Here is a 22505-nt window from a genome sequence, read left to right as displayed (position 1 = left end):
TGCAATGTTGTACTTCTCATTTTTTTTTTTTTTCATTTATTAGTCCCTGCAGCGTCTAACTGGGTAGGGTTTTCACCTAAAGGAAGTGTCCCCAGTAACTGAGAGAGGGAGACAGGGACTCTGTCCTCAGAGCCCAGAGGAGGGAAATGGAGGATAAGGAACTGCAGTTCTGGATACTTGGATGGCAGCCGCCTGTTCTCAGTGCAGTCCACACCAGCTGGGGGGGCTGTGCCCTGGGCAGGTGACTGGCGAGGCCTTTGAGAAGTGAACACCAGAGGGCCTTGAGCCAAAAGCATGTGGGCTAAGATAGAAGGAACGATGGCCTACTAATTCTGTTCAGGAAACTTGTTCATGAAGCCCAGGTGTCTGCACAGGGAAGACCAAGCCTCAGAGTGAACACGGACAGCATCACATGGCCAGGTCACCAGGTGTCACTTCACCCCCAAATTCCTTTCCTGCTGGGAACGAGGTGCTGGGGCAGTTAGAGATCTCAGTCCTAGAGGCAGCAGGACTGATGAGACCTGCCAGTTTCCTGATGATTTTAACAAGGCTAGGTTATGGGCAGGCCATAGCAGTAGAGAGACAGCCTCATGGTCAGAAGTGGGCGGAGCATTGCCACATAGTATGACACACATGTTCTTCCAGCTACAGGTGTCTGGGGGCCACCACGGAGGAGGCGACCCATCACAAACAGGGCAGGACTCGATGGAAAGAAGACACCGTACTGGGCCTCCCATAATACCAGTGAGCACAACTGAATCCTCTTCCTGTGCAAGTCTGCTTAAAGGACAGAGGTAAAGTACTTAGAAAGGCATGTCTGAAAGTCTCTTGGATCAATATTCTCAAATTTTCTTGACCTCAGTCAACTCTGTTTGGATAAGAGAGCCCATTGTCTACCTAGATCAGTCTCCCACTGGGACAAGAATTTGGGAGAGAATTAGGAGAGGGCCAGAATTATAATTTATATGGTCTTATTACAGTAACTTAGAGAAGGCAATGGCACCCCACTCCAGTACTCTTGCCTGGAGAATCCCATGGATGGAGGAGCCTGGAAGGCTGCAGTCCATGGGGTCGCTGAGGGTCAGACACGACGGAGCAGCTTCACTTTCACTTTCACTTTTCACTTTTACACATTGGAGAAGGAAATGGCAACCCACTCCAGTGTTCTTGCCTGGAGAATCCCAGGGACAGGGGAGCCTGGTGGGCTGCCGTCCATGGGGTCACACAGAGTCGAACACGACTGAAGCGACTTAGCAGCAGCAGCATTACAGTAACTGGAGAAAAAAAACCAAAGTGATCAAAAGAAATAAGACCTATAACTAATTCTACAAACATAGTGTTAATATAAACCTTATGTAGTAATTGAAATCTTTGGCCCATGTACAGTTAAATGTGTCTCATCTAAAAGTTGTGGCAATCCCAACTTTGTATTTGTGCAAAGCTTTGCAGTTAAAAAGCAATGTTAAACATTCAGCTTCATTTTATTGTTTAAATCCAATTTAGTTTTTCCACTCTTTTTAAAAAATAATTTTATTAATTTATCTTTGGCTGTGCTGGGTCTTGTTTGTTGTGTGGGATTTTCTCTGGTTATGGAGAGCAGGGGCTACCCTCTAGCTGCTGGGCACAGGTTTATCATTTTGGTGGTTTCTCACGTTGCAGCTCCCAGGCTCTAGAGCATCAGCTCAAAAGCTGTGGTACATGGGATGAGTTGCTCCGTGGCATGCGAGGCTTTCTTATACCAGGGATCAAACCCGTGTCCCCTGCATTGGCAGGTGGATTCTTTACCACTGAGCCACCAGGGAAGCCCCTATTCAGCTTTATTTTAAATTACCAAATAATGTGAGCAATAGATACCCTTATCCTATACTGAATTCTTCCTTCCACCCCTGACCCTCACCTGAGTCTCTGATTCTTGCCCACCCTTTCTAGATTCCACCTCTACTCCTGAGCCACAGCCCCGTCTTGAGCCCCAATTGAATAACTTGATAACCTTGGTAAAGTAAAGGAGTCTTATCTTTTTGGCTTCATGAACTAGGAATACATGTAAAATATCTCACAACTGTGACACCAACTGCTTGCTAGCCTCAGTTCTTCATTATTTAGCATAAGATTAACCATAGACTTTGGCCCAAATAATTGAGATATTGTGGTAATAGAAGACCCACATTAGAAGTGTGAGAAGATTTACCCTGAAATATTAAATATGTGGCACTGGCAAGAGAACTGAGGCAAAGGGAGAAACTGATACCTCAGTTATATGGTGTCACAGAAATTAGGATGTTTCCCTTGTGGCTCAGCTGGTAAAGAATCAGCCTGCAATGTGGGAGACCCGGGTTGGATCCCTGGATTGGGAAGATGCCCTGGAGAAGAGAAAGGCTACCCACTCCAGGATGCTGGCCTGGAGAATTCCATGGAGTGAATAGTCCCTGGGGTAGCATAGGGTCAGACTGAGCGGCTTTCACATTCACTTTCATGTGCATGATCCTGAACAGCTTGTTGCATCAGAAATCTCTCATATATGGACATTAATTCAGTACACTACAATCTCAAATCAATAAAGACTTCATGACTCAAAGCGAAGACTTCACAGTACGTGATAATGCTTATTCTTGTACTTCAATATGTCAGTTCAGTTCCTCTGGGAAACAGATGTCAGATGGAGTTAGGAGTTCAAGACTTACTGGGGAGAATGCCTGTGAAGGATTAAAGGGAGAGGGAATTGGAGTGTGCAGGGAGAGGCTTCTACTGTGATGCTGGTCCAACGCCTGTGAAAGGACAGAGGGAAGGAGGACTGGGGGGAAAAGCCTCAGACTGCAGCACAGCTCCAGGAAAGGCAGTCAGCCCCAGAGCCCAGAGTGCTCATGCGGTGAGTCCCACATCACACACAAGCGCACTGTCTCTGGGACCCCCACTGTGCTCAGTCACTGACTGGGTACAGCCTGGGGAGAGGTGCCGCATGGACAGCTAACCGCACTGCTCGCTGCGTGTTCTCTCGGAGGGAGACCTGAGCAGCACACCCATGGCTTCCCCAGTCCGCCCCTGAGCTGCACAGATCCTTGGCCCCATATAGTCTAGGAACTGGAGGTATTGCCTCCTGAGGGAATGTCTTGATGACTTATCTGGTCTTGTGACCCAAACCCTCATTCCTTCAGGGTCTGAGCCCTTGGTGACTGTACCCATTTCAGGCTGCAGTTGCTGCCCGTGTCCACTCGCCTTTTCAGCAAAGGTGAAGGGCAAGCATTGTCAGGAAGAACCAAAGTGGACTGCCTGGGCTGCACATTGGTCTGCCTGCTCTCATGTAGAAGCATAAGATGAGCAGTCCTGCCTCATGGTCCTACTAGTCAGGGTCAGTTACCCCTGCCGTGATGGTGACTCGTCTCACCTGCTGGTGTGTGGGTCCAAGGAGTCCAGAGTTCCCTGGAAGTAACCATAGCAGGTATTTCAGTGGGACTCTTGCTGGGTCCCCTGGCAGGAGTGCGCCTCCTTGATACTGGGAATGCAAGTCTAAGCCCAGAGTTGTCCAGTAAGCGCAAAGTCCCTTACTGGGTCGTTGGGTTTGATGGCAAGTGGGGCTTCTCTTGTTTCTACCCCTTAGGTCTCAGTTGCTTATATGTTTCCTCTAGGAGACACATCAGCATACAGATTCTCTGATTTAGTGTCCATACTGCATCCCAAAGGAAGGCACCCCATTTTTTGCAGATTATTGTCTCCAAGATGGCACCTCAGTTGTACCTTCAGAAGGCTCCCAAAGGAAGGCCACTGCTTTTGTGTGGTGCTGTATACAACATAACGAGTGGGCCTCAAGGGAATGTGGCCACCTACACACCCACTTTACTGTGAAATGAGTTTCCTGATTAGATGCTATGTTGTGTGGGATTTTATGCCTGTGAATCAGGTATTCTCTAAGTCCCTACACAGCAATGTTGGCTGAGACTCTGTGGGCAAGAAAACAAACCCATTTTCCAAATAGGTATCTTTCCCTAGGAAGATGAACCACTGGGTCTTGCAACATGGAAGGGGCCCAGCGTGGTTTATTTGCCATAAAATGATGGGTTGGTCTCCTCAAAGAATAATGCCATTTGGGGGACTCAAGTTGGTCTCTGTTGCTGGCAGATTGGAACTTCCAAGGTGCCAGTAGCTAAATCAGCCTCAATGACGGGCATGTATGCTGTTGAGTTCAGGCATAGCCTCCATCTCTGCCATTTTGGCCACTCCTTTCATGTGCATAATGTGTCAATTCTGGGAAAGTCAATGATAAAGCCTTCCCAGAATTGACACATTATGCACATGAATGGTTGACAGGGCCATTGGTACCTGCCCCGAAGACTGTATTTTTTCTCCCTTAGGGCTACTTTTTCTTTCATACAAAGTCAATGACGAGATGTACCGATCCCAACTCTGCTTATTGAGATTTTTATCTGCACTTTGTTTCAAGGCCAACACTGACTTTGGCTATAATGCAACTGCTGTCCACTTTCAGCTTGCATTTGCATACCAGGCCAAGTCACCCCTCAAACCCAGTTTTTTTGCTTCTTCATCTGGCTGTATGAGATTCCTGCATAGGTGGCCATATGCTTGAGTGAAGGAGGGGCACTGGCATAAAGATGGAGGGTGACATGGAGTCTGGGACACCTGCCCATGTTGCTTGCTCATACCTTCTGGTCCTATTTGGCCTCAATCTCAGACATTCCATTTCCCTCTTACTGTGGACTGCTCCTGGACCTGTTCCACTCTATGACTTGGTGAGTCTAACAAAGCCCACCCCATAATGGGCAGTTTTGAATGAACAGTCACTTGGTACCCTCTGATCAAGTATTCCAGTTCTAACAGGGCCCAGTAACATGCCAGGAGCTGTTTCTCAAAAGGTATGTAATTCTCTACTGCAAGTGGCATGGTCTTGCTCTAGAACCCCAAGGGTTTGCATTGCGAGTCTCTCATCAGGGCTTGCCACACCACAATGTTTTCCATCCCTGGCATCAGCAACAGCATAGGGTCTTCCAAATCTCCAGCAGCAGACCTGCTTGCACTCAAGCCCACGTTTGCTGCAGGACTCACTTCTGCTCGGGGCACCACTCAGAGCTGGCAGCCTTCCGTATCACTCTGTAAATGGGCTGGAGAACTATTTCTAGATGATACTATGTTGCCTCCAGTCCAAAATGGCTCACCAAGTTCTTTGCTTCCATCTTTGAAATAAGAAATGCAAGAATCAGGAATTTTCCTTTTACTTCTGAGAGGATGTCTTGGCAAACCCCTAACTACTGAACTTCTAAAAAAATTTACTCAGATAGTAGTCTGGTCTCCCACTCTATGGAGCACAGGTGTCTTATCAAGGCCTCTAGTGTGTTAGTTACCTCTTCTTGCTCAACCCATCCAGCCAGCATGATGTCATTGATGTGATGGATCAACATAATATTCTGTGAGATGTCTGGAAACTCCAGATCACTTTAGACTCTGTCATGACCCAAGGCAGAGGAGTTAACAGAGCCCTCAGGCAAAACCGTAAAAGAATATTCTTGTTAGGGAGTCTTGCATCAGACAGAAATGGCCTGGTTCTAGTACTGCCCTTCGCCTGCTCAGCTCAACCACATGCTGAGCGGGGGTCAGGGGCGTGGCCTCAGGTGCATGAGTCGAGTACTCTGAAAGTGTGGACACTGGAGGGCGCCATCTCACTCCACTCCTTGCATAGTTAGAGAGGTGCCACTTCACGCTTACCATCGTGTGTTTTCATGTTTATTCACCTTATTTTTATCCTGACTGTTGAAATACTTTGATTTTAGAAAAATGTGGAGAATGATATAACTTAGTGAAGAAGTGATTAGAAATAATATCCAAATCTTAACATCCTTGGACAACTCGTGCTAATGTTCTGGCACATTTTCTTTTTTTAATTCATTTTTAATTGGAGGATACTTGCTTTGCAGCACTGCATTGCTTTCTGCCATACAGCACGATCAGTGTTGTTGTGCACACACACGCATATAGGTATCCCAGGTGGCACAGTGTAAAAAACCTGCCTGCCAATGCAGGAGACACAAAAGATGCTGGTTCAATCCCTAGGTGGGAAAGCTCCCCTGGAGAAGGAAATGGAAACCTGCTCCAGTATTCTTGCCTGGAAAATTCCATGGACAGAGGAGCCTGAGGGTCTATAGTTTATGGAGTCGCAGAGTCAGACATGACTGAGTGACTGAGCACACGCACACATACACACACATATAGATCTCTAAAACCTCTTCCTCTTGAGCGTCCCTTCCACCCCTTCCCCCAGTCCACCCCTCTAGGTCATCACAGAGCAGGCTGGGCTCCCTGTGTTATACAGCAACTTCCCACTAGCTAGCTGTTTTACATTTGTTAGTGTATACATGTCAGTGCTGCTCTCTCAATTCGTCCCACCCTCTTTATCCCCCACTGTGTCCACAAGTCCATTCTGTACATCTGCATCTCTGTTCCTCCCCTGCAAATAGATTCATGAATACAATTATCCTGGATTCCATATATATGCGTTGATATAGGATATTTGTTTTTCTCTTTCTGCCTTAATTCACTCTGTCTAATGTATTCTAGGTTTATCCACCTCACTTCAACTGACTCACATTCTCTCCTTTTTATGACTGAGTAATACTCCATTGTGTATCAGTTCAGTTCAGTTCAGTTCAGTCGCTCAGTTGTGTCTGACTCTGCAACCCCATGAATCACAGCACGCCAAGCCTCCCTGTCCATCACCAACTCCCGGAGTTCACTCAAACTCACGTCCATCGGGTCAGTGATGTCATCCAGCCATCTCATCCTCTGTCATCCCCTTCTCCTCCTGCCCCCAATCCCTCCCAGCATCAGAGTCTTTTACAAGGAGTCAACTCTTCACATGAGGTGGCCAAAGTACTGGAGTTTCAGCTTCAGCATCATTCCTTCCAAAGAACACCCAGGGCTGATCTCCTTCAGAATGGACTGGTTGGATCTCCTTGCAGTCCAAGGGACTCTCAAGAGTCTTTACCAACACCACAGTTCAAAAGCATCAATTCTTTGGCGCTCAGCTTTCTTCACAGTCCAACTCTCACATCCATACATGACTACTGGAAAAACCATAGCCTTGACTAGATGGACCTTTGTTGGCAAAGTAATGTTTCTGCTTTTCAATATGCTATCTAGGTTGGTCATAACTTTTCTTCCAAGGAGTAAGCATCTTTTAATTTCATGGCTGCAGTCACCATCTGCAGTGATTTTGGAGCCCCCAAAATAAAGTCTGACACTGTTTCCACTGTTTACCCACAATTTCTTTATCCATTCACCTGTTGATGGACATCTAGGTTGCTTCCATGTCCCTGCTATTGTAAATAGTGCTGCAGTGAACATTGGGGTACACGTGTCTTTTTGAATTATGGTTTTCTCAGGATATATGCCCAGTAGTGGGATTGCTGGATAGTATTTAAAGAATCTCCGCACTGTTCTCCATAGTTGCTATGTCAATTTACATTCCCACCAACCTTGCAAGACGGTCCCCTTTTCTCCACATCCTCTTCAACATTGATTGGATGTAGATTTTTTTAATGATGGTCATTCTGCCCAGTGTGAGTTTTGATTTGCATTCACTGTAGTTTTTATTTATATTCCTCTAATAATAAACAATATTGAGCATCTTTTCATGTATTGGTTGGTCATCTGTTTGTCTTCTTTACAGAAATGTCTGTTTAGGACTTCTGCCCATTTTTTTGATTGGGTTGTTTTTCTGATACTGAGCTTCATGCGCTACTAATATATTTTGTACATTAATCCTTTGTCAGTTGTTTCGTTTGCAATTATTTTCTCCCATTCTGAGGGCTGTCTTTTCATCTTGTTTATAGCTTCCTTTGCTGTGTAAATTAGACTTTTCTCTTTTTTTCCCCCTTTAAAAAGCTGTCATCAAAGTATGCCATTTCTTGCATAATTTTTTCCTCTTCAGTATATTTCATCTAACAATAGTTTTGCCCTCAAAAAAGTGTTACTCACCTACTGAAAAGAATATGGATGTCAGTCTGGAAGTTACAGGGATGGGATTACCTTCACTTCAGAGGGCAGAGAGACCTGGCTGGTGGAAGGGTGGCTGTCCCTCATAAATCAGGATGTGTCAAGACCCACACCAGTATAGCCATTGAGATGGCAGGCTTGTGTTCAATGCAGTGACCAGCAGTGAGTGAAATGGTAAAATGTTGAATTACTGGAGAATAAAGCAGAATCAAGGCCAATAGAGAGTAAACCCTATGATGAGTTTTTAAAATTAGTTCCATGTCTAGAGTGAACTCCATGGAGAGAGACATGCCCTCGGGCAAGGGTCAGTCCCCAAATTCATCATGTGGCAAGGGGCAAGGCAGCAGAAAGTGAGGCAAATCAAATTTTCTACTGGCTCTCAGTGCAAGATTGAATGATGAAGCCCTGGATACTCCTGGGCATCTCATGAGAGACTGGCCTACTGAGAAGAATGAAAAGCTTTTCTTGTCATGTTAAGGTCAGAAGAATTAAGAGCTGTGTCCTTATTTTTTAAATTCCAAAGCACAGAAGGTAGTCATATAAGCTAAAATCAAAACATTTTTACTGTGCCTTTCAAAAAGTCTTCAAGTATGGGAATTACACATTAAATAATAAAATATTATTTAGCAAGTAAAAAGGAATGAAGTACTGATACATGCTACAACCTTGAAAACATTATTATAAGGCCAGTTACAAAGCAATTACACATTGTATGATTCCATTTATATGAACAAGCAACTGTGAATATACTAAAATCTATTGAATTATACATTTTACATGTACGCAGAGTACATCATGCCAAATGCCAAGCTGGATGAAGCACAAGCTAGAATCAAGATTGCTGGGAAAAATATCAACAATATCAGATATGCAGATGATACCACTCTAATGGGAAAAAGTGAAGAGGAACTAAAGAGCCTCTTGATGAAAGCAAAAGAAGAGAGTGAAAAAGATGGCTTAAAACTCAACATTCAAAAACCTAAGATCATGGCATGTGGTCCCACCACTTCATGACAAATAGATAGGGAAGAAATGGAAATAGTAGCAGATTTTATTTTCCTGGGCTCCAAAATCACTGCAAACAGTGAATGGAGCCATGAAATTAAAAGATGCTTGCTCCTTGGAAGAAAAGCTATGACAAACCTAGAGAGCATATTAAAAAATAGAGACGTCACTTTGCCAACAAAGGTCCATCCAGTCAAAGCTGTGGTTTTTCCCATAATCATGTATGGACGTGAGAGTTGGGCCATAAAGAAGACTGAGGGCCAAAGAATCGATGCTTTCAAATTGCGGTGCCAGAGAAGACTCTTGAAAGTCCCTTGGACTGCAAGGAGATGAAACCAGTCAATTCTAAAGGAAATCAACTCTTAATGTTCCTTGGAAGGACTGATGCTGAAGCTGAAGCTCAAATACTTTGGCCATCCGATGCCATGAGCCTACTCATTGGAAAAGACCCTGAGACTGGGAAAGATTGAAAGCATAAGGAGAAGCGGGTGATGGAGGATGAGATGGTTGGATAGTATCACTGACTCAATAGACGTGAATTTAAGCAAACTCTGAGAAATAATGGAGGACAGAGGCACCTGGTGTGCTACAGTTCATGGGATCACAGTCAGATACGATTTAGCAGCTGAACAACAACAGCAACACTATGTAAATCAACCTTTTAATATTAGAATTTGTTTCAATACAAAAGCTTTCTAGCATATGAGAAGTGGCTATGAGTATTTATTATTTAACATACTGATGCCCCAGTGTCATTTTCCTCCTTAAAATGTGCCACCAGAACTTTAAGCTCATGGTACAAGCATTGCTACAGATGTGTCTGCAGAGACAGGCGATTCTCTACAGTTTGAGGAAAGCAAAGCACAAGAGAAGGTGAATGACAGAGACCTATACCTATGTAACTAAATTATCTGTCTTTTATGTTATAAGTAAGGAAAATTCGAGTTAAAAAAAAAGGAAGCAGCTTATGTGTACCTTGAAAATAAGTTAGATTATATAGAATAAGAATCAAAACCAAACTGTCATTCTGTGCCAAACTAGAAATTGCCACAGGCTGTTTCCTTCCTTGAGTCAGACATATGAGAAATACTTTTAGGTTTAAGTGAAATTTACTACTTTTGTTTGCTGAGAAGAGTAAATCCCTTTTATTCAGTCCATTTTGTATTTTTTTAAAAGGGCTTTGCTATAAAAAAAAAAAAAGAAAGAAAGAAAGAACCAAAGAAAGAAAGGAAAAGAAATGAGCTTGGAAAGCTCATGCCATGAAAAGGCATGGAAGAACGTTAAGTTCAGAGTACTAAGTGAAAGATGCCAATCTAAAAAGACTATATACTGATTCCAACCATGCGACATTTTGAAAAAGCAAAATATGGAGACGATTGAGGGATTGAAAGGGGCAGGAAAGGATTATTAAGAGAAGCACAGAGAATTTTAAGGGCAGTGAAAATATTCTGTATGGTACCATAAGGCTGCATACATATCATTATGCATTTGTCCAAACCCATACAATGTACAACACCAAAACTAAACTCTAAGGCAGACTGTGTACTTGGGGTGCTAATGGTGTGTAGGTTCGTCAGTTGTAACAAAGGTACACTTGGGGCAGGGGATGGGGAAGATGTCGATAGTGGGGGAGGCTATGCATGTGTGAGGGTAGAGGGTATGTGGGAAAGCTCTATATACCTTCCTCTTAGTCTTGCTATTAATCGACAACTTCTCTAAAAGAGAAGTCTTTTTAAAAAGCACTTGTATAAAACAATATATGTGTAACTGTATTTTGGAGAGTATAACTTATAGAAATGCAATATATTTGACAATACTGCACAGAGAACATAGGTGGGAGTAGAGTCATACTGGAATAAGAAGATAACACCAGATGGTAACTCATAGAAACAAATGAAGAGAACTACATTTGGTGGATAAGAAGGTTAATATAACAAACTCTATGAATATATACTTTTTCTCCTTTCTTCTCTCAACTTCTTTAAAACACATAATCGTATATAAAGTGGGAGAAGGCAATGGCACCCCACTCCAGTACTCCTGCCTGGAAAATCCCATGGACGGAGGAGCCTAGAAGGCTGCAGTCCATGGGGTCACTGAGGGTCGGACACAACTGAGCGACTTCACTTTCACTTTTCACTTTCATGCAATGGAGAAGGAAATGGCAACCCACTCCAGTGTTCTTGCCTGGAGAATCTCAGGGACAGGAGAGCCTGGTGGGCTGACGTCTATGGGGTCACACAGAGTTGGACACGACTGAAGTGACTTAGCAGCAGCAGCAGTATACAAAGTAATGATTATAACAATGTATTGTTGGGTTTCTAACATATATATGTAATATCAGTTCAATTCAGTTCAGTTGCTAAGTCGTTTCCGACTCTTTGCGACCCCATGAACGGCAGCACGCCAGGCCTCCCTCTCCATCACCAACTCCCGGAGTCCACCCAAACCCATGTCCATCGAGTCAGTGATGCCGTCCAACCATCTCATCCTCTGTCGTCCCCTTCTCCTTCTGCCCTCAATCTTTCCCAGCATCAGGGTCTTTTCCAATGAGTCAGCTCATCGCATCAGGTGGCCAAAGTATTGGAGTTTCAGCTTCAACATCAGTCCTTCCTTTGAACACCCAGGACTGATCTTTAAGATGGACTGATTGGATCTCCTTGCAGTCCAAGGGACTCTCAAGAGTCTTTTCCAACACCACAGTTCAAAAGCATCAATTCTTCTGCACTGAGCATTCTTTATAATCCAACTCTCACGTGCATACATGACTACTGGAAAAACCATAGCCTTGACTAGATGGACGTTTGTTGGCAAAGTAATGTCTCTGCTTTTGAATATGCTGTCTAGGTTGGTCATAACTTTCCTTCCAAGGAATAAGCATCTTTAATTTCATGGCTGCAGTCACCATCTGCAGTGATTTTGGATCCCAGAAAAATAAAGTCTCTCACTGTTTCCATTGTTTCCCCATCTATTTGCCATGAAGTGATGGGACCGGATGCCATGATCTTAGTTTTCTGAATGTTGAGATTTAAGCCAACTTTTTCATATATGTATATTACATATATGTAGAGTCAGACACGACTGAATTGAACTGAATTGATATTATATATATGTAATATATGTATAACAATAACAGCACGAGAAGGGGAAAGAAGAATAGAACTATATAGGGTAACATTTATATATCTTAGTGAAATTAAGTTAGTATAAATCTGAAATATATGCTGATAAGTTAAAATGTATATGATAAATCTGCCATTATGATGCTTAAAATTAAAATGCCATCCAAATTTAAAAAAAATCATTAGAGGAATTAAAATGTTTGACAATATTTACTTAATTCAAAAGAAAGCAGCAAAGAAAGAACAGTGGAACAAAGAAAGCATGATTCATGTAGGCAAAAAAGAAGTAGAATATCAGATGTAAATCCAACTATATCAGTAATAACATTGAATATAATGAGATGAAAATTTTAATCAAAAGGCAGAGATTTTCAACTGAAATTTTTTTAAAAAGCAAGATCCAACTATGTACTGTCTATTGTAAGAACACTTTTTAAAAACTTTTTATTTCATATTGGAGTATAGCTGATTAACAGATTTCCTGGGTGGCTCAGTGGTAAAGAATCCACAAGCAATGCAGAAGATGTGGGTTCGATCCCTGGGTTGGGAAGATCCCCTGGAGATGGAAATGGCAACCTATTCCACTATTCTTGCCTGGGCAATCTCAAGGACAGAGGAGCCTGGCAGGCTACAGTCCATGGGGTCACAAAGAGTTGGCCATGACTTAGCCACTAAGCGGACTTCCCTGATAGCTCACTTGGTAAAGAATCTGTCTGCAGTGCAGGAGACTCCAGTTTGATTCCTCGGTTGGGAAGATCCCCTGGAGAAGGGAAAGGCTACCCACTCCAGTATTCAGCCTTGAGAATTCCATGGACTGTATAGTCCATGGGGTCGCAAAGAGTCAGACACAACTGAGTGACTTTCACTTTTCACTTTTAGCCACTAAGCAACAACAACATAGCCAATTAACAATGTTGTATTAGTTTCAGATGGACAGCAAAGGGACTTAACTATACATATACATATATTTATTCTTTCCCAAACTCCCCTCCCATCCAGGCTGCCACATAACATTAAGCAGAGTTCCACATGTTATACAGTAGGACCTTGTTGGTTATCCATTTTAAATATAGCAGAGGGTACATGTCAATCCCAAACTCCCCAACTATCCCTTCCTCTTATCCTTCTCCCCCATAACTGTAAGTTCATTCACTAAGTCTATGAGTCTGTTTTACAGTTAACATACTTTAGATTCAAAGATACAAATAGGTTGAAAGTAAAAGGGCAAAAAAAGAAAAATGTACCTTGCAAATAGCAATTATAGAAAGCTGGAAAGCTGGAGTGGCTATACTAATATCAGACAACACAGACAGTGAAACAAAAAATGTTACCAAAAATAAAGTTGGACTTTTTATAATAATAAATGTGTCAATCCATCAGGAAGATATAATAATTATAGTAAGTAACTGTTAGTTGCTCAGTCGTGTCCTACTCTTTGCAATCCTGTGGACTGCAGTCCACCAGGCTCTTCTGTCCATGGGATTCTCCAGGCAAACATACTGGAGTGGGTTGCTATTTCCTTCTCCAGGGGATCTTCCCAACCCAGCGATCGAACCCGGGTCCCCTGCATTGCAGACAGATTCTTTACCACCTGAGCCACCAGGGAAGCCCAATAATTGTATATTCACCAAACAACAGGAACAAAAACACATGGAGCAAACACTGACAGAATTGAAAGGAGAAATAGACAATTCAACAATAGTAAACAGAGATTTCAATATTCTATTTTCAATAGTGTACAACCCAAGAGAGTTAAAATATATACTCACATAAAAATTTGTACATAAATGTTTATAGCAGCATTATTCATAATAGCCAAAAGATGGAAACAATCCAGTGATTGGAATGGAACAATCCAACTTATGAATGGATAAACAAAATGTGGTATATCCATACAATGCAATATTATTCAGCCATGAAAAAAGAATATCAATAGGGTTTCCCAAGTGGCTCAGTGGTAAAGAATCGGCCTGTAATTCAGGAGACATAGGTTTGATTCTTGGGTCAAAAAGATTCCCTGGAGAAGGGAATGGCAGCCCTCTCCAGTATTCTTGACTGAGCAATCCCATGGACAGAGGAGCCCGGAGGGCTACAGTCCATGGGGTCACGAAAGAGTCAGACACAACTTAGCAACTAAGCATGCACACATGCAAAGAAGTCACAAGAGAATCTTAAAAATACTTTCAGATGAATGAAAATGAAGACACAATGTAATAAAAATTATGGGATGCCACTTAAGTAGTACTTAGAAATTTATAGGTGTAAATGCTTATATTAAAAAACAAAGAAGATCTCACATGATGTATGTAAGTCAAATCATTATGCTATACACTATAAACTTATCCAATGCTGTATGTAAATTATATCTCAATAAAACTGGAAGAAAAACATTTTTTTTAATAAAATAAGCTCTGACATCAATAGCCTAACCTTTTATCTTAGTACACGTAGGAGCAAAGTAAAACTAGAGCATGAAGAAGGAAGAAAATAATAAAGATTCAGTTCAGTTCAGTTACTCAGTTGTGTCCGACTCTTTGCGACCCCATGAATTGCAGCACGCCAGGCCTCCCTGTCCATCACCAACTCCCGGAGTTCACCCAGACTCACGTCCATCGAGTCAGTGATGCCATCCAGCCATCTCATCCTCTGTCGTCCCCTTCTCCTCCTGCCCCCAATCCCTCCCAGCATCAGAGTCTTTTCCAATGAGTCAACTCTTTGCATGATGTGGCCAAAGTACTGGAGTTTCAGCTTTAGCATCATTCCTTCCAAAGAATACCCAGGACTGATCTAATAAAGATTAGAATGGAAATTAATCAGGTAGAAAACAGAAATGACAGTAGAGAAAATCAACAAAACCAAAAATTGTTTCTTTGAAACTTAAAAAATTAGCTAGTTTGACCAAGGAAAAGTTGGAAAGACTCAAATTACTAAAATTAGAAATAAAAGAGGAGACATCACTATTGACCCTAGAGACACACAAATAAATAGATGCATCAGAATGAGGCTGCCAACCTTTCCAAAGTGAAAGTAAACACAAATTTCCCATCCTCTTGCATCAGTCTCTCAGAAGCACAGAAGGAGAAACAGCTTACAAAGCCATTACTAAAAGCCCCTAAACTTAGTGGTTTTACAGTCACTTGAAAATCTGCCAACATAATCAGGACAAAAGGCATTGCAGCTTACCTACCCAAGTTGTTCCCATCTCCCACTGGAAAAAAGAACTTGGTGATAACAATGACTTAAAAATGGTAACATTGTGGCAATTACACAAAAAAAATTCCCATTACAGGAAAACAAAATGATCCACAAAAGTAAAAAGCACTCATTTGTATTTATTATTTTAGGAACAGCAGCAGATTAAAGCCATGACCCACTCACATCAGCATTGTTGATGGAGATAATACAGTTCAGTCTGAGAATTATGGAGATTCTGGTCTTTGCATCAGATGTAGTGGAAATTTAAGGACTCAGTGGCAGCCAGGTGTCTTGGATTAGTAGACTCTGCTAACTGGTTCATTTTAGGATTCACTTAGTAAAATAATCTATATGAGTGTGCACTGGTCACTCATAGTAAAAAGAAAAATAGGACTTGCACAAAGAGGAGCCCCCAATCCCATTAGTGTTTGGCAGATCTTATTTTGAGAATCATTGCTTTGTTTTGCAACTGCACATGGATTGCCATGTATCTACTTGGAAGTATAACATATAACCCAGTATCAGCAGTGCCTTCCACCTGTCCTTTCAGAAAAAAATGGTAAAGTTGACTTGAACCTCAGTCACATGGAAGCCTAAGCTCTTCTCATGATCTCTGTTAAGTTTCAGGGGTGGAATGCAGGTAGATACATTTTACAGTCTCATGATCTCTTTCTTTTGATTCTCTGTTCTCCTGTTATGTGCCACATAACAGCAGTACAGATGCAAAATTCCGTTCCTCTTTAAATCCCACCATCAACAAGATCCCCTCAGAAAGACATTTTGGGAGGATGTGCGGGAAGAAGGCAGAAGAGTGAAATGACAGCCACACAAACCCTTTAAGTAGTGGATTAGTTTTCTCATTCTTAAAATATCTTTCAGCTACCACTTTCTCCACTCCCTCTTTCCCCTTCTACTTGCCCCTGCTCCCAGTCTTGGAGGGACGCTCCTCACCTCGTCCCAGTCAGCCTCCGTCATGTTTGTTCATCTTGATCCTCCTATGCTCCCTGCTTTCTTTTTTTCTTTCTCTCCCTTGTTTATAACAACAAACAAATTTAATCAGCCTCTCAGAGAGAAGAGCTTTAATATTTTTCCAAAGGCATGGCACCTGTGAATGAATGCTCAGGCTTTTGGGGTCTTACCTTCAGCTTATTCCTAGGGTTGATATAAGAACTTTTCCTTGAGAATCAACTGCGACCAGCATATAAGATTATGTGAGAATATGGCAAGTGGTGCTGAGCTACCTGGTTAGATAGGAGGCAGAAGAATTTCTCAAGAAAGACAGTACTTTTCTCAGAAGAAGGTGGTGGGAATGTGGTGCAAAAAAAGAACTGAATGTTTAGTAAATATTTGCTGAAGAAGGAGTTAATGGAGTAGGCAAGTTATGGGAAAGAGAGGAGTAATGGGACAGGATAAAAAGCTAGAGTACAGAGGGACTTCCCTGGTGGCCCAATGGTTAATACTCTGTGTTTCTACCGCAGGGGGTGTGGGTTCGAGCCCTGAGCAGCAACTAAGATCTGCGATCCCACATGCCTGACAGCAGGGCCAGAAAAAGACAAAAGCTAAAGTGGGGAGATGATCCCTCTTCAGGAGGAAGCAGCCTCTTCTATGGAGATAGCCTAAAAGGAGATAAGAGGGTACAAGTAAGATGCATTTGCAGGGGAGTAAGGGTAGTCATTTGAGGGCATACTTATGCAGTGACTTGGATTTTCTCAATGAAGTTGGGAACAAGGTCATCTGGTGACTGAGGCCAGGTAGAAGAGGGCTCAGCATTATGACTGGAGGCCATTATTTACCTGTGTTTCTCATGTATAATGTTGTACAGTCTCGTCCACCATGAATAGAAGCAGATGAAAAGTATGATCATATGGATCCTGGGCTGTGGTTTTGTGAGTCCAGTAAAACAGAAGGACATGAAGACCAGTCAGCAAACACAGCACAGACCAAAAATGCCATCTAGGGGGAGATGGTAAATTGGAAGAAAATTTAATGGCTCAGAGGACTGGCCATGGATAAGATGAGCTATATTGGGAGCAAAAGAGTAAGCTATAGGAATAAGAGATTGTTGGCAGAGAGTACTCTGTTAATGTTTAGAGGTTATCACTGAAGATCAGCTTTACATTATGACAGAGTTTGACCCATGGGAACTCTTTCTGTGGGCTGTAAGTGAAGATGCCTGGCATTGAGAAGAATGAGCAACTCAGAAGCTAGAGTGTGGTCAGCTTGGATGAAGACTGAGCCAAGGGCACAGACCTCACAAGAGAGAAACCAGGAGGATGGAATATGGCAACAACAACATTGTCGCAGAGAAGAAAACTTTCATATTTCATAAAAAGAATATTTTTATTAAAATGAAGTCATAATTTGCATGGAATAAATACCAAAATCACTCATTTTGTGTGGGAATCAGAGTTGATCCTCGAGTGATGATGGGCAAGAGAAAGTATGAGGAGCCTGGCAGGCTACAGTCCATAGTGTTGCAAAGAGTTGGACACGACTGGAGTGACTTAGCATGCATGCACGGCACAATAGCAGAGAGAAAAAGGTGATCACAAGCACAGTGTTTAACTCTGGTGCTTCACAAAGATCAAGACAGAACTCTAAAGCCTGAAAGGATAGCGTGTCCAGATTTTGTTTTCTAAATAAAGGCTAAAATGGGTGTGGGTTGAATGCCTGCTTGCCCAAGTTGTGCTTATAGGAAGCCTTATAGTAATGGATTTTGGGAGTTACTGAAACAGTTAATGCAAGGAATGCTGCTCTAAAACTGGGTAAACAAGAACAACAAAAGATACAAATGAGCTTATAGGGAGAACAGAAAAAGACCTACAGACATAGAAAACAAGCTTACGGATACCAAAGGAGAGGTGGGGAATAAATTAGGATGGGAGAAACATATACATACTGCTATATACAAAACAGATAAACAAGGAAGAACTTTTGTGCAGCACAGGGAATTCTGTAATAACTTATACGGGAAAAGAATGGTGAGCTATAGTCCATAGAGTCACGGAGAGTTGGGCACGACTCAGGTGACTTAACACACACACACACACGTATATGTATAACTGAATCACTTTGCTGTTCACCTGAAACTAAAACAACATTGTAATCAACTAGACTTCTTTTAAAAAAATATTTTCACAGACCCAGAAAAAACTGGGTAAATAAATGCCTCATTAAAAACCAAACACATACACACCACGCACACGCACAGACACATGCACACACACCCCTCTAAATCCTCACTCTAAAAGGCAGTTGCCATGCAGAAGAAACAGATAGTTGAACAAACAAATAATTTAAAAGTGCTTGAAAAAGTCTTCTTACTAGATTAAAAGTTCTTGGTAGAATGAATGTGATAAACCATAAAGGAGCACGTATCTGGACACGTTGAGTAAAGCAGCATAAAAGCTCTGGAAACTTTCGCTCCGTTTCTTCAGAACTCAATGTCCCTCAGGAAAAATGAAATTTTGCCTCTCATTTGACACTCTGAGTTTGCGTATCTGCATCTTACAAAGTACTGTTTACCCATCCGTAAAAATTCCACCTATCAATAAACAGAGAAATTCTCTCAGGCTACCAAAGTACCAGCTAATCCTAACAAAGAAGATAAATATTGAATTTCCCTTTTCGATCATTACTCATAAGCTTTCTGGGACAAAATCTGAAAAAAGGAATAATCCCTGAAGAGAAAGACATCTGAACATGTGATTTCTGTTTATGACTTCAAGCAGCAAAGATTTAATTGCTAACTATAGGCAAATCAAAGCTGTTAAAATTATACAAATAATGAAAAGTTGGTTTTAAACGCCAGAGTATGCTCTAAGAAGAAAGCGAAAATTTCCCTGATGAACTAGAATTCAATCCATTCATTGATTCACTTATTCAAGATATAATTATACTAGAGACCAGAGATAATAATGAGCATTAGTAAAAACAAAGGTATTTTTAGCAAAAGTTGCTTGCAAGTATTAAGGCCTAGATACTCCTAGTAGGAGACAGATACGTTTCTTTTTTTTTCAGTCCTTTAGAGAAATTTGTGCTGAGTGTGCTCAGTTGCTTTATTTGTGTCCGATTCTTTGGAACCCTGTGGACTGTAGCCCACCAGGCTCCTCTGGCCATGGGATTCACCAGGCAAGAATACTGGAGTGGGTTGCCATTTCCTTCTCCAGGGGAATGTTCCCAACCCAGGGATTGAACCTGCATCTCCTGCATTGCAGGCAGATTCTTTACCCACTGAGCTACCAGGGAAGTTCAACAGGTGAACCACAAGGGCCTCGTTTGGGAGAACTTTAGATGTGTTCTTATCTGAATTTATTCCAATAATTAAATGTTTATAAATATGATTTGGCATACCACCTTACGTTGATGAACAACATCCGTGTTTAGAAATAAAAGGAGTCTGGAGCAAGCCAGAAGAAATACTCTGATTGCTTGTCTGCTGAAAAAGTAGTTCATTTTCAGCTTCTCCTAAAATGGGAATATATCTTGCTTAGTCCAGGAAGAGGAAGGCGAAATCATATACACAAAACCCATCACAGCTACTGTGAGAGAACTTGTTTGTTTGGAGACTGCAGGATTGTCATTTGAATGGCTGTACATTTCACTGGTTAGACTGTAATTTAGAGCGAACAATAATCCAGTCTTCTGCAGTCTCTAAAGTTCTGCCTGATTAACCACTGATTAGCATCAACTCAGAAGAAAGATCTGCTATCAAAATTCATGCTATTAAAACTGGAATTGAAAACCGTAACAACAAAAACGGCACGCTTTCTTAGTGTCATGTTATGTGCTTTGAAATCACCAGAGTCCTTTCACTCTTTGTGGTGTGAGAATGCAGGCTTTTGTTCTGGAGAAGAGCACTTGGTGAGAGAGGGCACGCACCGTGTTAGCCGAGGACTCGGCCTGGGAGCAGATCCCAGGGCGACATGGGTCTTAGCTCAGCATTTATGCTACTGGCTCTGTCGGTATTGCTGAGATTTTTATTTCCTCTACTCATAGATTTTGTGGGGAATTGAGGATGGCACAGAGAAAGATTTAAGTATTTGAAAAATAATGAGAACTCAACACAGTTTTCTAAGAGCCCTGATTTCCCTGAGCATTTTGATTGTGGCCATAATTATAAATCTCATTTTAGCAGCCTATGCCCAGGAGGTTCCATGGAAGTAGGGAGAGCGATTCTTCAGGGAAGCTGTATTTGTACTCCAACTACTGAGATACTTCAGTTCAGTTCAGTTCAGTTCAGTCGCTCAGTCGTGTCCAACTCTTTGCGACCCCATGAACTGCAGCACACCAGGCCTCCCTGTCCGTCACCAACTCCTGGAGTTCACCCAAACTCATGTCCATCGAGTCGGTGATGCCATCCAGCCATCTCATCCTCTGACATACTTGGGCCCTGCCAAATTACTTTATCTCTCAAATTTAAACTTAGGACTACTGACTGAATCTTCTGAAAGTTCCAATTAAAAACTCATGCAGTTGGCAAAAATTTTATACATGTTGATGCATAATATTGAAACCATAAACACTAATTTGAAAGGAAAAAAATAATTATAACATTATGGGAAAACGTGTACAGAGATCCTGTGGGTTGCTGAAGAGCAGTGATATTTTTTTTAAAAAGTAGTTAAGATAGATTTTATATATATATATATATATATATTGGTCAACAGTTGCTATTAGGACATTGTGGGGGGAAAAAAGGACATTGGGTTGCAAGTGCAGATATCCAGAAGAACAATGGTTTAAGCAAAAAGCCATTGGTTATGGGTTCACCTCCTGCTAGATCCGGGACCTTCCATATTGTTAGCAGTCTCTCCTACATCTTCTCTCGTTCTCCAACTCTGCTCTGCTTTCCTCTATGTTGGCTTCATTCTCAAGCTAGGCATTCGTCCCATTGTATTGGAAAGGTGGTTATCACCAACTCCAGGCTTAATTCAACCAGACTAGTAGCCTCAAGGAAAGAGAGTGCCTTCTTCCCCACGATTTCTGGAAAATCACGGGAATGACATCGACTGGCGTGACTGGGCAGGTGCCCATCCCTGAATCAGCTGCCTGTGAGCTGTGCTTTACTTCATCATGCCGGGATCGCAGGCCCAACACAGAACTGAGAGTCTGGGTCAGCATCTCAGGAAACAAACCTGTGAGTAATCACAGTCTGGTTCCCAGAAGGCTCAATGGTATGCTGTTAGCAAAAGAAGAGGGAAAGGATGTTGGTCAGGTAAATACAACAGGTTGCAAGAATTAGAGATGAAGTTCAGTTTACCTCTAATGATAAGATTTCATTGCAAAGATTCGTGTGAAAATAAGGGAGGGCAAAAAACAGCCTCAGCAGTGTTCATGGAGAAACGTAGTTCCCAATTCGGCCGTAGCTCCAGTGGTCCGACTGCAACTCTGGAACAGAACAGCCTCTCTAGAAACTGCGCCTTCTCAAGCCACATGCAGAGTAGACGGTAGGACACATTCATTTTGGTGCTTCTGTTCCTTCTGCTCTGTAGCTACTAATTCACTTCTGCTCTTCATTTTTTCTCTCTCTATTGACTTCCGTTTATTGCTTTCTTTCAAGGCATTTCTTCTCTTCTGTGCTACTAATTTTGTTGTCTATTACATTAATTTCTGCTTTCAACACATTTGCTTCAGTTTTCTTTAGAATTTATCTATGGTTCTCTTTCTAGCAAAATTTTACTTAAATAGCTCATTAATTTTCCATCTTTCTTGTTTTCTAATATACGCAGTTAAGGCTATAAATTTCCTCCTGAGTTCTCCATTGGCTGTTTCCCACAAGTTTGACATGAAGTGCTTTCTGTGTCATTTGGTTCTGAATATTTTATTTTATTATAAGTTATTTTTTTTTATCATAACTGTTTTCTTTATCCCACAACTTCCAAAAAATTTGTTATGGAGCTATACTATACATAAAGTGCACAATTCTTAAGTGAATAACCTAATAAAATGTTTGTATGTATACACCTGTTTAGCCACTGCTTAGATCAAGATATAGAACATTTTTAGCATCCCAAAGAATATCCTTATGCCACTTCTCCATAAATATATCACTAGAGGTAACTACTATTGACTTAAATATCATAGATTAGTTTTACCTCTTTTTGAACATCATCTGAGTTGGAATCATGTATTGCATTTTGTGACTGAGAGATTTATCCATGTTGTAGCAATGATTGGCTATTC

The 22505-nt window shown here is 41.8% G+C and overlaps 1 long non-coding RNA gene across 1 annotated transcript in view; it reads left to right on the top strand.

Moving 5' to 3' along the window:
* The window catches only part of LOC129620815 (uncharacterized), a 108603-nt gene that overhangs the window by 73255 nt on the left and 12843 nt on the right, over positions 1-22505 (top strand). The window contains exon 2 of the long non-coding RNA XR_008698732.1: positions 646-794. This is a non-coding gene — a long non-coding RNA (uncharacterized LOC129620815). The remainder of the gene's footprint in view (positions 1-645; positions 795-22505) is intronic.

This window comes from Bubalus kerabau, chromosome 10 (genome assembly GCF_029407905.1).
Source record: "Bubalus kerabau isolate K-KA32 ecotype Philippines breed swamp buffalo chromosome 10, PCC_UOA_SB_1v2, whole genome shotgun sequence".
Classification (NCBI taxonomy): Eukaryota; Metazoa; Chordata; class Mammalia; order Artiodactyla; family Bovidae; genus Bubalus; species Bubalus kerabau.
This window is presented reverse-complemented; position numbering and strand designations above follow the sequence as displayed.